This window comes from Aquila chrysaetos, chromosome 4 (genome assembly GCF_900496995.4).
Source record: "Aquila chrysaetos chrysaetos chromosome 4, bAquChr1.4, whole genome shotgun sequence".
Lineage (NCBI taxonomy): Eukaryota > Metazoa > Chordata > Aves > Accipitriformes > Accipitridae > Aquila > Aquila chrysaetos.
In genome coordinates, this window is record NC_044007.1 from 26,496,352 (window position 1) to 26,515,626 (window position 19,275).

The 19,275-nt window shown below is 42.3% G+C and overlaps 1 long non-coding RNA gene across 1 annotated transcript; it reads right to left on the minus strand.

Moving 5' to 3' along the window:
* Positions 1-6,090: 6,090 nt before the first annotated feature.
* Positions 6,091-9,393, minus strand: LOC115340493. The gene is made up of 3 exons (XR_003923070.2): positions 8,413-9,393; positions 7,085-7,153; positions 6,091-6,190 (listed from the first exon to the last, which is right to left on the minus strand). It is a non-coding gene; the product is annotated as an uncharacterized LOC115340493 (long non-coding RNA).
* Between the last annotated feature and the right edge of the window lie 9,882 nt (positions 9,394-19,275).

Below are 19,275 nucleotides of genomic sequence, written 5' to 3' on the forward strand. Positions count from 1 at the left end.
AGACCAAGGGAGAAAAAAAAAAAAAAAATCAGCCTTTTTCTTCCTTTGTAATATTGTGTGACAGTAGGAGTTAATCTGCAAAGGTTTTGGTTGCTGTGCCTCTGACTTTCCCTAGCTGGAAAAGAAACGAGTGACAACCAGTGAGGGTACAAGGGAGGAGGGAGAAGGCTTCTCTTCTTTCCTTGACTGTAACATCTGATTACTTCAGTTCACAAACACAGTTTTAGGGGAAGGCATGCTGCAGTTTGGGGAGCCTCAAATGTGTCTTGGTTTGTGAGTGCTGCTAAAGCCAGCATTTTAGGTACAATATCTCCAGGAATCTTAGTGTGTGTTAGATTTCTCTGGAGTTGCTTTTAATGCTGCATGAGTTTCAGGAGAAATTAGCATGTTTTATTCTACATCAACAAACTAAGACTGACATTTTAGTCATTGCAATTGCAAGAACTGTTGCAAAAGAAAAGCATCAAGTAAGAAAATGCATTTACAGATGCTGTTTAGCAGTAAGGCTCCTCCCTAGTTGCTCTGGTGCTTTATTTAGCTTGCAGAGGCTAGGCTCAAACCTCTCCTTTCCCCTACATTTTCCAGGGTTACTTAGAGCCCCTGGGTTTTTTATGTCCTTTCCCTTCCTCTGTTAAAGGTGGAACTCCTTTGCCTTGGTTCTTTGTTTCACTCTTCAAATCCCTTCTTGGTTTTAGAGTTTCTTCCTGTCACTGACACCTGGGGAGAGGGGATTGCTCCCCTCAGCTTGGGGGCTTCTCTGAATCTGCTGTTCCTTTTGGATTTATTAATTAGCACATTTCTGCCAGCCTGAGAAAGTCACAATACTTCCAAAATCATCCTGATATTTTAGAACTCATTAGACACTGACAATACTTACATATTTTAAACTCATGCCTCCCAGCTTGCTGTTACAGTGCCCACTCACGACAAGCTAGTAATAAGGATTGTAGATAATAACTCAGTCACAACTGAGATGGCTTTGAGAACATTTTTTCTAAATTACCTTCTTCACCGTGGGAAAGACATTAAGCTACTTTGGGGGACTGGGTAATAACTCACAAATTGGACTGTACATTGTCTGAAGAAGCTTTCAAGACAAAGACAAGGCATACGAGGTAGGAACAGTCTGTCTACTTTGAAAAAAAGCAGAGATCCGTTTGCTAGCAGGTGAAGCACGAATAGTTTAATGCCATGGAAAATGAGGCCCTGACACTGTTGCGTTACTGGAGTAAACTGCGCTGCTGATATACTAATAAAAAAAGGGAACATTAGCTGTGAGTACAAGGAGCATGCTGACCTCATGGACTACAACTCAGCTTGGCTGGGAGAACTTGAAGGAATGATTAACTAAAACAAGTACATTTTATTAGACCTTTTCTAACATCATCTGAAAAGACTGGGTGGGGAGGGATGTGGACTTACATTTCTGGGAGGCATCCGTCCTTAGCAAGGATGGGCTCCGTCTCAGTCCTCAGTAGGTTTTGTGCTTTTTTGTCTCATGTCACACACTTTTGATGAAGTGTTGGTTACTGACATCATTTATTGTCCTTAGTACAGCTCTTTGTCCGCTCAGGGAAGGGTGAAAAATGATCTGAAGCCTGCCTTCAGTGCTCAGGGCTATAGACCCCTAATATCTGATAATTGGTGTTCAAAACACAGGGCAAAGCTAAAGAGGCACCAAATGGACAAGCTCAGAAGAAAAATTGAGGATGACGCTGGTACTAGAGGAAAAGTAGTAACTTGTGGACTAAAGCTACTTGCTTGAATTGTTTCCATGGGGTTCAGCCCCCAAAGTATTACTATTCTACTTGGAGCTATAAATCCACTTGTAAAATGGCCTCAGGGCATTTTCACTGAGAAAAAATTATGACCAATGGACTGGGTTTTTGGGAGGTAGCTGGACAGACACCCTCCCAGATGCAGGGGTTTGAATTGCCCCATCGTTCTCATCGTGGTTTTGAGTCATCAACATGCGGTAATGCAATTATCATATTAAGGACAGCCTCAGGCAGCTGTCCCACTGGTAACTTCTTAGGCTGTTAGGCTGGCTTGTGTAGTGCCAATTACAGATATAATGAGTTACAATAACGTTACAGCCCCGGATGTAATAACTAAGATCACCAAAGAGAATGTCTTACAAGACTCACACACAGAAAGATCACTTAAGGCTGATGCTCCAAGTTTCAATTTAAAAAGCAAGGGCTGAGGTCTGCAACCATTAGCATTTCTGTGGAGTTACTCATATGCATAACTTCAGGCCTGCACAGATTAGGGGCTGGCAAGACTCATATCTCAGAAACAAAATACTGAAAAGAATACAGAAGAGAAGAAGATATGAACATGATACTAATGTATGTCAAAATTTGAGATTTCTAGATCAGCACAGACATTTTTTGAGGACATGGTGTTTTCCCATAAGTATGAGAGTAAAATATAAGAGACAGTAAAATCAGGGCCAACAGCTCTGAAGTATCCACTGTAAAGGACTCCCACTGAAAATTGTTTAAACTCAGAACAGGAGAAAGAACGCAGCCATAAACTCTAACAAGTGGGAGTTAAACAACATTTGAGAAATACTGTATAAAATCCAGCTTCGTGTCTTTTCTTTCAGTTATCTTCAGTTAGAACAAGTAGGGGAGGGTTTTGCAGTGAACCTGTGCCTGTGTCATGTCCCCAGCCACCTCACTTCTTCCCTTATTCACTAGTGTCTTCTGCAAGAAAATAGCTAGAGCTAGTAGGAAGAAGTGGAAATTAAGTGTGAGACATGTATCTCAGCAAGACAGCTCTATAAAAGGGAATTACTCAGCAGCATTTGGAATGCATCAGAAGAAAACAAATCCAGGATTTACTACCCTGTCAGCTATTTTGGATGAATAAGATCCAAAACCAAATCTGAGCTCTCGTGTCTGGAAGAAAGACAGTACTTAGTCACGTACCTAGGGACAGTAATGCTTCGGGCTGGGATGGTAGTGTGCCTCAACTACCTCCTTTTGTGCTGAGCCCCTGTGCCAGGTCTGTGTATAGCAGAGAAACAAACATTGTCCTCAATTGTTTGTTTTTCAGGGCCCATTCTGCAGGGTTCCTGACCCTGGCTGGCCACCTGGATTTCTGCAGCAGCAGAGAAGCAGCCACATGGCTCTGCAGGCACTGCCCTCCCCGAACATGAGACCTTTATGATTCGTGGACCATTTACTGTGGCCTTGATAATCACCAGTGATCCACATTATTGGGAATTACTGCTGGAGGTGTCTGCGGTTTAATAGTCACCAACCCATCATCCAGATGGGTGACTTGAATACAAGCAGTCAGTAAGAACATCGTCATGTTCAGCCTTCATGCCATGCTGCAGAACAGCGATATTTCCATTTAAATGCCAGGCAGGAAAGCAGAGTATTGAGCAGAGTACAGGATACAAGTCAATCTAGTTCAGTTCAATATTCTTATTTGAGAGTTATTGTGGGCTAGGCAGAAAGCAAAATAGCCTGCAGCTTTCAGTACTGTTCTCTTCCTAAATGATCCTGAAAGATTTTATTGATGTAAGCTACTCCCTCCATTTAGACTGAGCTCTGAATTGCTTATGAACCCAGATGAGGTGTCATGGTATGCATTCGACAATATCATGACATTTTGCAATTGTACATGATTTGTGAAGATGGACTACTTGAACTAAACAATGTGTGCCATTGTGGCTGCAAGCTGAGGTCTAGCTAGTGCTTTCTCTTTCCTTGCACACACACCAAAGCCCCGTTTCTAATTTAATGTCTAGATTAAATTAAACAATAAATCCATGCACCCATATTAGGGAGCAAGAACGTTTGCAAGATGAATCAACAAGGTAAGACTGGGAGCTAGCGCCAGCCAGATCAAGAGGGATTTACAATTTGGGGAAACCCAACTGACTAGCAGGGATCTTGCACAACAGGTTTCCTACACAGGTAATATGTAGAGAGATATTTCACCTTCGGAGGGGAACTGAGCACGAGACCCTGCCTTGGGCATCCCAAATTATCCCCTGCGAGTGTCATCTTTCTCTACCGACTAAACACAAAGGGGTTTAGCTCCCCCTAACAAAAACAGCTCTTCTTTCCAGAGCCTTAGTTAGAAACTGAAACGCAGGCAGTTTGATCACCTCTGAAGAGAACAGCAGGATCAGCAGAACGGCAGAAACATACATCGATGTGCTGTGCCTGCTGCCAGGTCACCAGGGTAAAAGGGGACTTTTCAAGGTTGGAGACCATTTATAGGTATTTTCTGGCTCCTCTGGTGCAGCTGAAGAGAAAGTAGGATCAGAAGAGGCTCTGGGCAAAAGGGCAAAGTAATTGAGTAGAGTGTGGGTGAAAAAACTTGCCCCACTCCTGGTTTATTGCTTCTGATCCTGGATTCAGTGGCTTGTTGAACGTGAAAGCACCATTTTTCAAATGTGCTTTGTCATGAAAAGGCTGTTGTTATGGGAAGCTGGGAGAAAAAAAGCCCTGCAGTGAGCGGGACACTGATGCCAGTCCCAAGGTGGTCACACAGTCCCTCAGGTGCACGTGTACCAACGACCTTGCTCAAAACAGAGAGAGACAGTGGATGTGCAGCCGCCGGCGCTCGCTGCCTCCGGCTCCACTCATCCCAGCCTCCTGTTAACCACTGTTTTGGAACAGTTGCTTAGATACTGCAAGAGCCTGGCTTCAACTTTGGGCAAGTTAATTTGACATTAAAACTTGACAATACCAAATGTATTCCAGGGTTGAGACACACTTGTAGATGAAAACCACAACATTGGTAGACATCAGTATTAAATCTTAACTCGAATGAACAAATCTCTTGCGAGAGATCTGGTCGAGCCCCCCCTTTCCTTCACCTCAGGCTCTCAAGAATAGCTGCAATAAGACCCACATGTGAAATTTCACGTGCCCTTGGCTTGCTGGAGCTAGGCTGAGTGCTGAGTCTGTCCATCCCTGGCCTCAACTCCTTGTTGGGGGCTCCAGGTGTAACTTTACATTTGCCAGACCTTGTAGTGACAAGGGCCTACAATTTAAAGGCCATGGCTGCAGACCTAATGACGTCTCACCACTATTCTTGCATGTTTTTTAGGAAGCCACCTGAGATGATACAAGTTTTCTGGCTCATGGTTTTTTTTCTGCAAGGACTTACATTAATGAAGGCACCACTTTAGACAGACACCACTTCAGGACATTCTGACTTAATTACCTAAGGGAACCCCCCCCCCACCAAATCAGAAATGGGGTTGCGTGAGGACCACCCCTCCCACTCTGTCTCCCATCCCATTTGGAGTCTGCTTCTGTCCAAGTTGTCAGGGTCCCTTGAATCTGCAGGTAGTGACCTTCTTGGCATCAAGCAGGTAAAAATGGCTGAAAGACCAAGAATAAAACATTTCTTATTCTTTTGCAGCTTTCCAGGTTTTTTTGACAAACGGTCAACAATAATAAGCAGTCACAGACCCTGATTATCCTGGATACAAGGTCGTTTATTTATCATACTTCTTTCTCTTGCATCCAAAAGCGTGTATTCTCATTTAGAAACTAATGGGACCTGGTTACTGTCCTGTTCTGAAGTGCTTTTGTGACTGATAACTCAGAAGTGCTTCTGTGATTTTTCCCTTATCACTAATATATTGATGGTTGTGTAGGACTGCTGCAGCAACATTTCCTGCTGTAGCGTGCTGACTTAATGACTGTTTGGGGCTAGCACACATGGGCTGTTTGGGTCCCTATCAGAGCAGCCATGTAATGCCAGGCTATTCCTCCCATTAACTGCTTACCTCCATGATTTGATACAGTCAGAAGCGCAGGTTGGAGTAGATTTCACTTTCTGTGAGAGCATTCATTAAATAGTTCACTGTACCAAGTCTTGCAGTCTTTAATCAGATATTATTCCCAAGAAGAACAATGGAAAGGGGCCTTAGATCAGTGAAAATCAGAGCACTCTTTCATTGTTTTCTTTATTAATATATCTCCCTTCATTTGGAATGTGAGAGATTGCCTCTCTCATCCCATCAGCTGAATAACAGGGCCCTTATTTCCCTCGGGAATCATTTAAAATGGTGTAACATGCCACTGAGAAAAAATAACCTAAGAAAAGTGCTGTAGACAACATTTTAATGAGCTTTATCAGGTGACGAAAAATACAATGTTTTCCTGTGCAGCCACGGGGGGAACCATGAATCTTGATCTTGACAGTGGCTCTGCAAGAGAATGAAGGCAAAACTGAGAAAGGATAAGTTTTTCAGTGTCAGCTTTCACCCTTGAAAACCAGAATCTCTTTCTTACTTGGTCTGCATAAAAACTGTCTATATGTCTAACAGATATTTCTAATGCTCTTCCTTGCAATATCTAATTCTATAAGAAATTGTAGTTTTGAACCATAGTGACAGACTCAAGAGCAACTGTATCACAGTTTATTTTTGCTGCCATATACTTCATAAGAAAATCACTTGTAATGAAATCTTGTCCAAAAAGGTCTCCTAAGAACAACTGTAAAGAAAAAAAATCCCTTAGCTATTTAAACAGAAAGGTATTTTCTCACTTAGGCACATTCATTTTTCTTAATCAAAGGTATGAAGGATGGAAAGGGAGGTCTTAAACTGAAATTGAGAATATTTATCACTTTTTATCTCTAAGCAAAGGGCAGATCATTAAATCAGGTGGAATAAGGGTGGGCTGGATCTCAGGAGGCTGCCTTACAGCTCTTTGCATTTCTGGAGACTCACTGGATCCAAGGAGGCATCTCCCCCCAGTTGCTAAGCCTTCCTCTGTGTGTTCATGTTGCCCAGTTTTACTGCCCACTGATTTTTCAAGCTACCTCCTGTGCCATTGTGAAACATTGTGCAGTTTATGAACTCTGGAAAAACGTTTAGGAGAAAAATTAGGTAAAGCAAATTGATAGTTGTTTGGGTTAATTATCATCATAGAAAGAAAAAACAACTAATTGTTTTTCTAGATGAAAACCATGGAAATGAAAATGTGATTTAGTGCCATTTTATGTCCACCTCTCACAAAATGTGTCTCTTAGCCTGACTCTGCCTCTCTTATCATAAGAAAAAACACAAAACAGTTACTGTAAAAAGAAGATAAGTTACCTTTAATGGACAGCAGATTTCCCTGCTGGTAATTCCCAAGTGGAATAAAGCCAGGCAGTGTTGACAGTCCTATGGTATTAGGGAAGGGAAGGGAAGGTCACAACATTTTAAGTGGAAATTCTATAATTGCAATTTTCAAAAGTAAATTGAACAGGCAATATGTATTTTGTATCTATTATACTGCTTCAACCAAATTTTTTTCTAAAAGGGTAGGCTAGGATGCCCTCAGTAAGGTATCAAAAATCAATATACTCCAAGGGAAAATAAACAGAAGTTATAATTCTTCATCTAACATCAGAACAAAGAACCTCAGGTAAGGATGAATTAAACAGGCCATTTATAAGTTACTGTAAGATTTGGAAAGAGAAACTCAATGTTTATTAACCAGTAATAGTAAAGTCTGCATCTATCAGGATACCCACTGACAGATTTATTTCTGAGTGTAACTGGGAGAATATATTTTTAGAAAAGGGTGGTATATTTTTCTTGTAATTTGAAAGTTCAGCAGGAAGAAATAACTCAGTCTTTCAAAAAATTCCTAGGGCAGTGCTGTAGTTTTATGAGCACTAGATTTTACCAAGATTAGTCTTCAGCAAAAGATAAAAAAAGAGAGATTTGCTTTTTAAAGAAAGGAATTGCTTAAAAAAATATATTGCTATTCTATTAAAGTTCCTGCAATCAGACTAGCAAAACAGGAGTTCTAGAGGCATTCTGGGAGAGGGGTATTTTGTTCCCAGAGGAGAAAAGATTTTTAGTGTCATTCAGACATTTGCATTCTTCTTTAATGTTAAGATCCCTTATCTAAAATGTGCTTCAATTTTGTGTGATGCTTAGCAAATACAGAAAGGTCCAAACTCAAACTTTCCATTTAAAAATAGCTTTTTATAGTGAGGACATGAGATCCCAGCCCACGGATGCACACCGGGGCTGAGTGGTATCTCCATGGTAGAGCTAGAGGGTGACTGTGTCTAACCATGGTCTACTCCATCACAGCATTCGTGCTGAGTGGATGTGGCTGGAGAAACCTGGTGGGAATATGGCAGCCTTCACCCAACCACGGAATTAAATTCAAAATTTGAAGGCTAAATATCTCATCCTTAAATCTAACAAAGAGAACTAATGCAGTCCATAGTAAACAAATACAGCATGGTTTGGAATTGGTCTCCCACCTCCAAAAAATTACTGAGAATATTAGGGTTTTGAGTAAACAAATTTCTTCAGATAAACATAGGTGTCCCCCATGGAAGATGTTCATGCCATTAAACAAACAACAAAAACACATTTTGGCCATAAATATTTTCTATTTTGAAATATTGTTACAATATTACATTAGTTGCAGGAGCTGAAATTCAGCTGTTTTCCATCCAAGCTCCTCTGTGGTCTGGACTTCTTCATCACAGGATGTCACCTTGAATGCACCGGAGAGCTTGGCGAGGAGAGAAGTACCACATTGCACGAGATGGGACGTGGTGAGAGACTCTGCCCACGGGAGGAATGGGATGGGGAAGCACAGATCCTGCTCCGTCTGGTGGCCGTACGCAGAGGCAATTCAGAATTTACGATCTGGCTGAAAAGATTTTGATTGTTTAGTAAAATTTTTGAAAAGGGGGATATCGCCCCTTCCTTTCTCCAGGGACACACACACATTTTCTGGCCTTCGGCCCTGCACGCAGTTTATGAGCTGCAGGGTACACTGCAACCCATGACAAAGTGTCATAGCGCAAGTGACAAAGCATGTGTCACCCTACCTCTGACAGAAAAGAAAAAAAAAATATAGTAAAAACTGATACTTATTTGACATCATTGAGACTTGGATATTCAGGAGGAACTTGTGATCCAGCAAGACTGCCAAGCTCTCCATCTCTTTAACACCCTTGGCTGATACAACCTCAAAACAGAATTGCTTCGCTGGAATAGCAGGCGGCTGAGAGACTGCACGGCCTTTGGGACTTAGGGGAGGGATGGGGGAGAGCATCTGGAAAAGCACAGTAACTAACCTTCAACTTCTCTAACGGTCTGCATCTTGAAACAGAGCTAAGAGTGCAGTCCAGCAGACAGGCAAGATGGGAGACTTGGGATACATGACCTTGTGTTGCCATTTGCCACAACGGTTACACATGTTGTAAGATGCTTTGGAAACAAGCAGTAATCAAGTGTAAGTGCTATTTCCTTACATTGTTGGATGCTTATTTCAAACAGGCAGAGAACAGGTGGAGGCAGCTGGGATTAGGAGTGACATTACAATGCTCTTTGTGTTTATGTTATAAATGAATTTTTCAAACTACGCTTTAACAAGAGGAATCGTGCTTCAATCCTAAAAACAAAGAACAAAAGTGTGTTTTGAATGTTTCTGTATTTTCAAGTAGACTAATAAATATTTTTATTGAAATAAAGACATTAAACTGAGAGGGAGAAAAGGCCTAGGTTTAGATCTAGATATAGCTAAGTATTGCATAATCCTCCTCTACATGACTTAGGCACTGTAATGTATCTCTTACCTCTCCGTAACATAAATCCTATGAACCTAAGCAATCTTGAAATAAATTTAGTTCTTAAGATAATGTGAAGTGAATTCTTATAGGTTATAGTTTGACTGGCATTAATTACTACCCAGTGGAAAATTCTGTGGATTTGAAATAACATCTTTGCCTTTAAAAAAATGCACTCATGCTCTAGTAAAAACTTAATGTATCTGCCCAATGACACGAGACATCCAATTGCACTAAGGTCACTGATGCTACAGAAAAGCTTACTTGTTCCTGTTCACTTTCCCTTCATCTCCTCGTTACCCATCTTCTCCTAAGTCAGATTTTGACCTTCAAGCAGCAAATCCGTATTTCAGTTCTTTCACAGCAAATTTTCTCCTTGTGTAGAGCCCATCATTACCTGAGATTTCTGCTCAGTCTCTGAAATTCAAAAGGCCATATGTGTTTGACAAAGGCCAATTTAAACATAATCTTTGGCTCAGTTTGATTCAGGAGCTGCAAATTTACTACAAATTATATTGAAACTCCTAACCCCCCCCCTTTTTTTTTTGTGAAAAACACTCACCAAATGTCCTACCTTATACTGCTTGCCTGTGTATGGATGAGCTGCTTACACCTTACTTGTCCTGATTATGGAAATGTTCATGTTAATCACAACCAAACCATATCTCTCACCTCCTAACAGAACTGGGAGAAAGAGGAAGGGGTTGTTTACTGAAGGGACTGCTGGTTGCACTTAGTAGTTGGAAATGCAGCAAGAAAAGATGAGAAGGAGAAGAATGGAGCAGAAGCAGAATAAAGTGAAGGGAAATAAATTAAATAAAAGAGAAGGAAAATATCCATCCCCACTGCTACAGCTCTATAACCTGGCCTAAGCGTCAGCCTTCAGAGTGGCATTTGAGGATTATTCATCCCTACTGAGAGCTGGGAGGATGATAAAACAATAGGAAAATAACAAGCAAACGCTTGCCAGAGAAATTTTTTCCATTTGTAGTGAGGTTAGAAATAAATAATCGAAACAAGATCCAGTGCAACTTTTGCTTTTTCCACAAAGTTTTCCCTGCCAAAAGACTTAATGTCACATGGATCTGGTAAAGCTGCTGGCCCAGAGCAGCCACCGGGCTGCCGAGACAGCTCCCACCAGAGGAGACCTGTGCTGTGAGCGCACAGGTGCTGCAGCACGGTGTCTTCTCCGGGGCTTTCTGCTGCTCCCCACCTCTGCCATGAAGCCACTTCCCTTGACTATTGCAAGACCTTGCTGTCACCACCTGCCACTTCTGTCAGGGTCCCCAGACCTCGGACCTAGGCTGTGTTTAGTCCTGCCCTGACCCATGGAGAGTCAGGCCACCCACAGCAACTCCCTAAACACCTCCATTAAGGAGCTTTACAAGGGTTACAAACGCTTAAGCTAGCACAAGGCAAGTACAGATCTAGGGAAAAGAGGAGATGCCTACACACTGTTCCCTCCTCCCTGGAGTACAGCAGATGCCCCATCTACCTGCCACAGTCTCCCCGTCCTCCTGGATGGAGAGGGTGTGTTCATAACAGATAAGAGTTAGCCCTATGGCTTTGGTGTAACCACCAGATTAAGGAACAAATCTATTTTTTGGTAAGAAAACATAACCTTTAAAAGCATGGTATTTACATTGTAAAATCACTTGTGTATATCACAAGGCAAACAGCTTAGAGCAAAGGCATGATCCTGATTGCAGAGCAAAAGCTAAGCAGACCACAGTTTAGCTCTGGGTATCTTACAGGCTGCAGAGTCCATCATGCTTCATTGTGTAGGCGGCAAAATTTTGCAAAAGGCATAATCTGGGACAGCCTGAATCTGGAGGTGATCATACAGTGGATCAGGGTATTCAGGGTGTTTAACCACAAGAAGAACACAGCTATGGCTTACATTGTGGAAAGGAACCACTCCATGACAGTGGTGCTTAGACACCACAGTATACAAAACTGCAGCCCTGACCCTGCAGTGCATTAAGTGTAATCTGGGTGTTCCCAAGTCATGGATTTCCACAATTCAGTTGCATTCTCAGAGGTACGTAGAGAGAGAGAAGCAGAGGGCAAAGTTACAAGGTCTCAATTAGAGATTGGAGACATCTTCATCGACAACTTTATGGTGAAAAAGCTAATTATCACAATAGAAAGTATATCTTGAAGTTGGATTTTTGTTTTAACAGGTGAGGTTAACATTAACGCTTCCTTGGGTATTTGAGCTGGGTAAGCTCAGGCGCTCAAAAGCTATTGGAAATGAGATGGAACAATTGCAAATGTGGTTCAGTCAATGCCCTATTTCAAATCAGATGAACATGCTTGCAGTGTATTGTTGCTCAATTACTAATCTAGAAAAAAGCAGAGACAATCCTTCAGAAAGTACATGTGCATAAAATGTATTTATCTTGATATAGTTGCCCATGGAATACTCTGCAGTATGAAATTACTATGAATAATCTTCATATTTGCAGCTCTCTTAGTCTTATTAATGCCTGTATTGAACACAGATACAAACAACTAGCTTTCAGAAGGCTTTCCCACCAGGGAATATGAAAAAAAGTAGGTTGGTTTGATTGATTGCTCTTGTCATTGTGCTTAAAGATGTGGAACTGAGCTTTGATAAGCAAGATTTCACACTGAAAGTTTTTCTCCTTCATAACTGGTATAAACTCAGAGAGACAACAAAGATATTAATAAAAATATGCAACATAATCCATACAACATTCTTTCATTTTTGGTCTCCTGCAGGAGAGCATGGTGTCTCCAGCTTAGGAGTTTCTGTAAATCAAATGATCCTTGTAACTCTGAGAAATCCTTTTGCCTAAATTGTTGTCAATGTGATCTGCAAGGTGTAGGATGGAAAGCAGAAACGTGGCTGTACTGTATTTGCACTGGACTCCAAATTGAGAGAGAATGGAAAAATTAAGAGCAGGCTGGAGAAATAAAATCCCTGTTTCTAAACAATAAGAGCTGTGAGATATCCACTGTTTTGGTTAATATTTTTTTCCATGTTAAAAAAAGCCTATTTGTTTTAAGGTGTATTTATAGAAGGCATTCTTTTATTTTGCATTTTACTATGCCACTAATTTTAATTGATGCACTCCTGTGGCTATAGGCAAGGAGAAGCAGCAATTCAGAGGGGGATTTGTGCTGAAGGGCACTGGGTAGGTGACCAGCCCGCTTCCCACGCAGACCTCCGAGCTGTGGCAGGGCTGGAGACAGGCTGTGCATGGGTGTCTCCAGCTGTTCTACCCTGGCACCGCAGAGCGATTCCCTCCCGGAAATCTGTACATTAAAGCCTGAGCTTTCATGGAGCAGGAATAGCCCCCAGCTATAGATTGAAAGAGTCTCTTGACTTCGTGAAATGTCACACATTCATTGCCTCAAAAATTTGCACCAACAGATGGAAAATGTGGGAAATCTTCCTAACCTAATGAGCCCCATCTAACGTCTTGTCCAGGAAAGCTGGCTATTTCCTCGCAGGGAGGACTAAGGGTATAACACTCCAGTTATAAAAGACTATCTTTTTCCATCTTCAGAATTATTGAACTCCCATGAGGCCTCGGGATGTTTTCATAATTATTTCCAGTTTCTAAAATTTCTTGTAAATAGAGACTCCTCAGCCCCGCCGATATGAATAGACGAAACAGGGCTTGAACGCTGACACGCAACTGGCACACATCTGTCCCCCCTGCCCAGCTTGGCTGCCTGGTGCAATTTTGGCCCCAGCCATCAGGTCCCCTCACAGACAATGCCTGGGTACCTTTGAGGGACTATTCTCGGGATAACGTGCATGGATAAGAGCGCTCCGCTCAAAGGGGACAGTCGTGCTGTGAGGGCTCTGGCCGTGCCTGCCGTGCCATGCAGCCTGCCCTTGGGCTGGAAGGGCAGCGCCGGGGGATTTCGTTTATCAGCGCAGACACAGCCTGTTGAGCCAGTGTAGTTCCCAATAACTAAATTATCTTTTATGGGCTTTGTTATTTCAGTTTGAAATGTCCAAAAAACCTCTGATGGCCGTGCTGCAGCCCAGCAATATGTTGAGTGGTTTTAGAGCATGTAATGAAAGGCAGATGTTACGTGTCCTGGGCTGCACAGGAGAGCAAGTGGGGCTGCTTGAGGGTCCAAAGGCTGCCAGGATACTGCCAGAGGGCTATGCAAGGGGAGGCAGCCGACCTGCTGCCACAGTGATGGAAATCATCCTTCCCGGCTACTGGGAGGGGTCTCAGGAAGGAGGAGATACCTCCAGAACCACATGCATGCTATGTTTCAGAGAGAACCAGTTCCTCCAAAGGAGGGATTAGGAGGGAACCCAAACTGGTGCCATGTGGGCAGCCAGTAAACAAGGAGATAAATGTGAACTGCAGAGCTAAGCTGTTTGCAGTGTACATGCCATCCTAAAGTGCAAGAGGCGATACTGCTGACTGATAGTAGTAATATTATTTAGTCCATTGAATAGAATATTCAATGAAAATGCTGAATTCATACGGATTAATTGAATGCATTCTGTAAAACTGCCTCCTTACACAGCCTCCCACAACCTCTCTTCCTCATCTTCGGTTAAAGACATGAAAAGCCTCATTATCCCTGTGTGGCAGGGACTGAGTGTTTGATAAAAATGTCTGTGTGACACAAATATCTTTTGATTACACTATAAAAACTAGGAAAAAGATCCAGAGAGAGCTAGATGATTGGGTGAAGGGGTTTCAAAGAAAGGGGAAGCAATCTGAAAACAAAGAAACTAGAAAAAACTGAGAAGCTAAGGCAAATCCATTCTTCACAAAGCTGACCATCTGGAACACGTTACTGAAGAGGAGATGTGGGATCACATAGATTGTTTCTGGAAAAGGAGGGGCTTGAGGGGCATGGAAAAAAACCCAACATGGTTGAATTAAGAGCCAGCCACAAACACTGAGCCAGATGGCTTTTTCTCTTCTTATACTGATGTATGTTCTCATCTTTCTATATCTCTGCTAATCGCTTTAACACAGGAGAAGTACATGGAGCAAGATGTTAAGGAGGAAGCAGAGGGACCTGGGTAAGATGAAAAGAACTTTACTTCTATTGTATGCCTTTCTGTACTATAAACTGAAATTCAAAACAGGGATGTCTCTCTTATGCAACAGTACATCTGTTGCTGTTCTGAAGTCTTTGGGCACAGAAACTCTTTCCAGACAGTGCAGAGCAATCATTTGGGTGTTTTGACAGGTTTCCAGCTGTAAGCCATATATTTGTTTTATAGCGAATTTTAGGTTAGTTCCTAGAATTTAAAACATACTCAAGCTGCTTTTGTTTTACAATCTGTAAACACTTTTAGAGCTCTATTCTTTATTTAATGATAGATAGGCACAACACAGCTGTTCTCCAGTGGCCTGTATTTTCAGAGTAACTTTATTCTTTCCTACACACACTGTTCAGAGTTTCAAATATGCTAGAAGAACATGGGCCAAAACATCGGCCGGCCAAAAGTGCTCTGAAATAAACAGAGAAGGTGAATTATTTTTAATTCATATCTGCAAGACGGTGACACTGACCATCTCTCACAGTAGCCAGGGCCATAGACGATGGCTTGGGTACAGCTGGTACAGGAGTACGTTTCTATGGCTCAGCAGAAGATACTTAAGGTAGTGCGAGCGGTACAAAAAAAATAGGCATGTCAACACAGATCCTGTTGGACAACTGCACGTAGTTCCTCAGAAGGGCCAATTAATGCAGGTCAAGCATTGCATCAACACGATTACAACTGGTCCTAGTAGCCAAGGCAGCTCATGCAGAGCTGGTGTCTCAGCACGGCACTTCCCTGTGTCACATAATCCCACTGTGAGAAGAGACAAGGGGAGCAAGAGCCCTGGGCGGCATGGTGATTGTATGAAAAGCATCAATACAACTGCCCAGCTGAAGTTAAATTTTGCTGCCTGCACAGACATTTCAGAGGGCCGGATCTGTACCTCTGTTTAATGATGCCCTCTGCTGTGCCCTGAACTCTCATTTGGCAAGGGTACGTTATGACCTTCCCACCAGCACTAAAAAAGCTGGTTTCTACTTTGACTTCAGTTTATACATCAAAGGCTGTGATAAAATGATCTCCCAGCACTAAGGAATGCAATGTGCCTTTATAATGAACACCACAGGCCCCCAGAATTAGCTGGCACCCAAGCTACATTACAAATGCTTGCATATATCTTCCTTTTAGAGAAACTGTGCTGACAAACTGTAACTCGCTCTTTGGATGTGCCCAGCTCACGTTCCCCTCTGTAAACACTGCGCATTCACAAATCAACCCCATGCTCCAGCAGGATAAGCAACAGCAATGAGTCCAAATTCACCTTCTGACAGGTCAGTGCAAACACAGTGAATTCCTTCTTTGGTGCCAAGTCATTCTTCAAGAAAAAGCATTTGTTTCCAGAAAGTCTTCCCCCCTTACTTACAAAGCTTTAAGACGGGAAATCCTGTCAGCAGCAGGCTTGACAAGCATTTCTTTTTTATGTACTCACATGAATAACTAGATCCTTCTTTGAAACTACTCAGCTGTTCAAAACAAGCTGCCCACGTGCACAGGGACAGGTCTGCAGATGCTGGCTGGGACCTTTCCCTCCTTCCTCTCGGGAATCCAGAATTCCTACCCCCAAACCTAAATCAGCCATTTGCGGGCTTCAGTTGGGAAAGAAATGGCCAGATACACCATTTCAGGTCCTTCCCATTCTGCAGTCAACTTTCCTTACCCCTTTGACACCTTCCAGTTAACTCCTTCTTTGGGATGTAGGGGGCTGGGAACAGACATCCCATTAGCATTTTTGCAGCTGCAAACCCACCTGAGACAGGGTTACCAGCGGAGTACTGGGTGGAGGGGGGTGGTGGGCAGAGTAGCAGGAAGGCAGGGAGCACCATGCTTTAATTTTTATTATTATTGTTGTTGTCATTATGGTGGACCAAGAAACCACTGATGTATAAACACAGAACACAAAATGGTCACTTCTCCCAGAAGCTTGCACTGTAAATATAACTATTCAGCATAAATGGAGTCTGAACAGGAGTTGATAAGTAGGGAAATAGTCACTCGCGGGAGGTGCTGTGACAGAAGATCTAATTTATACTGGAAGAGAAAGCAAGCAGACTGCACAAGAGAGTGCTACATGGCCAGACAACAGCAGCATTGTGGACAGGCATAAGAGTGCGTTTGTTAAGACAGATGATTTTGCAAGAAGATTCTGGTCCTAGAAGCAAGAGAGTTGTAACCTTCTTGATCTCAGCTGTGCTCTGGGAAAAAAGAGCTATTTACATTCTTCACAAATAAACAGGGCTGCATCAAAGAAAATACTGGACCTACCACCAGTTTCTCCTCCTAACCTCCAAGACCCCAGATTTTAGCTCAACAGGGTGACCTTATTCCTCCAAGTAATCCTAGAAAAACTGAAGTAAAGAATGGCTTTGTATCAAAACATGTCCTAGTAAGTTAAAAGAACTGTAGGCATTATTAGGCTGCTCAAGGCAAGCTGGGATTTATAAAATAGCTTCCCACAGGCACTGATCCAAGGCCTGTTGAAGTTAATGGGAGTCCTTCCTCTGACTTCAGTGGGATTAGGAGGAGGCCTCCCACCCATCCCACCAAGGCTCCTATACGACTGACAACAAGCTTAAAGGACCCACTCTGCACAGATGGTCAACTTGCACCATGGAGGAGGTTCCATCAGAAGCTCCCTTCAAGGGCCTGGAGAAAAGGGCTGATGTATTAGATGTGTGGCATATGTAAACACAGGAGGCCACCTACTGAAATATAAAATCTCAGAAGAGAAAGGTTTTCATGCATCTCACAGGATATTTCTAGCACTCCAAGAGTTAAAGAGTTTCTAAAATTTGCATGATCACTTTGATTCCTTGACAAAGGGCTCACCCTTGCAGAAAAATGAGAAACTAAAGAAGCTGCCACTTACTGCACTTTTTTCTGTATGTTGCATTCAAGACACTTACACTAACAAAAGGTGACTTCTCTCACGTCTCCCCCTCCTCCCTGCAGAATACCCCTCAGCCACATGGAAATTTTTGCAAACTTTGGCACTGTCTGCACTCCAGCAAGTCACGCTGGCAAAAACAACCAGGCAGAATTAATGAGAGGAGTTAGCTTGCAAAACAGTACAGTGTATCAGGAGCAACCAGGGAAGAAGAGCCATCCAGATAGCCCTGCACTCAAGATTAATTGAGAAAAATAAAACTGATCTGCTGGTGAAGCAGTTTACAGTGAAGTGTTTAACTTTTACCATGGTGATAGTCCAATTTGTAAATGAACTGGGAAAAGATTCAACAATCATGGTAGCAAGGAATTATTCTAGAGCAGAGGACTCTTGCACTGATTAATGAAGAACAAGAGCTCAAAGTAAAAGGGCACAGGACTGTGCTCCATTCTCTGGAATGGCAACATCTTCTTCTGGTACATGCTTAGAAAAATGCATAAATTCTGTAAATTCTTTTAAAGAAGATCAAGAAGAAACGTACATTACCGCCTTAGGTTGGCAATAAAACGTTCCCATAAGTATTGGAGCAAAAGATAAACCAGCAGTTCATTCCACTGCATGGCATAACGACTGTACCAGAGAACATGGTGAAGGCAGTAGGTCCCTTCTGAACAGTTTCAACTCACTTACAGTGACATACACTTTTTTTTTTTAATGCAAAGCATCATTGTATATCATGTGTGTGACCACTTTAGGAATGTGGATGGAAGAAATTCTGATTTAAGAACCCATGTTGGGCAATGGCTGATGACATTCCTCTGGGCAGAGAGGCACGGGGCAGCGTGTACCCACTGTGCAATGGAGGCACCCCCAGAGCTAACTGGGGGTCTTTACTTCCCTTTTAGCACTGCAGGTAGGAAGTGGCAGTCTTCTTCTAGCATGCACTTTCATGGCAGGGGAAGAGTCCTCCCTGTCTTTTTTTGTCTAAATCCCCATGTCGCACCTGAGTAAGAAATCAGAAAGAGAGATACAAAACATTTCACTTCAGTTGTTCACTTACATACCTACCAGCTAGAAAATTGCCATGCCTGAATGAAAGCCATGTGCTTGTTTGTTTGTTTTACTAAGTAACAAAGACAACTTTGCTTTCTGAGGAGTATATTTGTATATCGATCTTTTCCATGAGTACACCACCTAAAGTCTGCATGGAAAAACAGACAAAAGGATGTCATTAAAATGGGTCCCAAGAACCTTTCAAATGATTCACAGTGGTCTTGTCCTAATTAAAACTGAATGTGAAAACAAACATGCTTGCAATTTGCTAGGATAATATTCGGTATTTATGAATTTTGTCAACCTGGCCCGTATGTGAAAAAATGAAGCACATGTAGTTGAAGTTTAAGATCCTAATCATGCAGTGTAAGCTGCTTGAATTGAATTAACTTTGTGGAGAATGATACCAGCATTTGATCTTACGAGTACCTACTTACAGTAGCTTGTTAACTCATTGGAAGAAATCTATTTGAGATTTTCACTGTGCCCCCATTACTGGAATAGGTGGGCATCTAATGTACAAAAACTTCAGCCCTGCATAAGTCATAACGCTGCTTTGGGTCCCACTCTGCCTGCTCTCAGCGCTACTAACCACACTTTCAAATTTATGCAAGGAAAAGAACCGGAAAGAGATTTTTTTTTAATGTAATGCATTTTTTCTTTCTATTTGAACTTGAGGATGGACTAACTGGAGGCCACTAAAAAG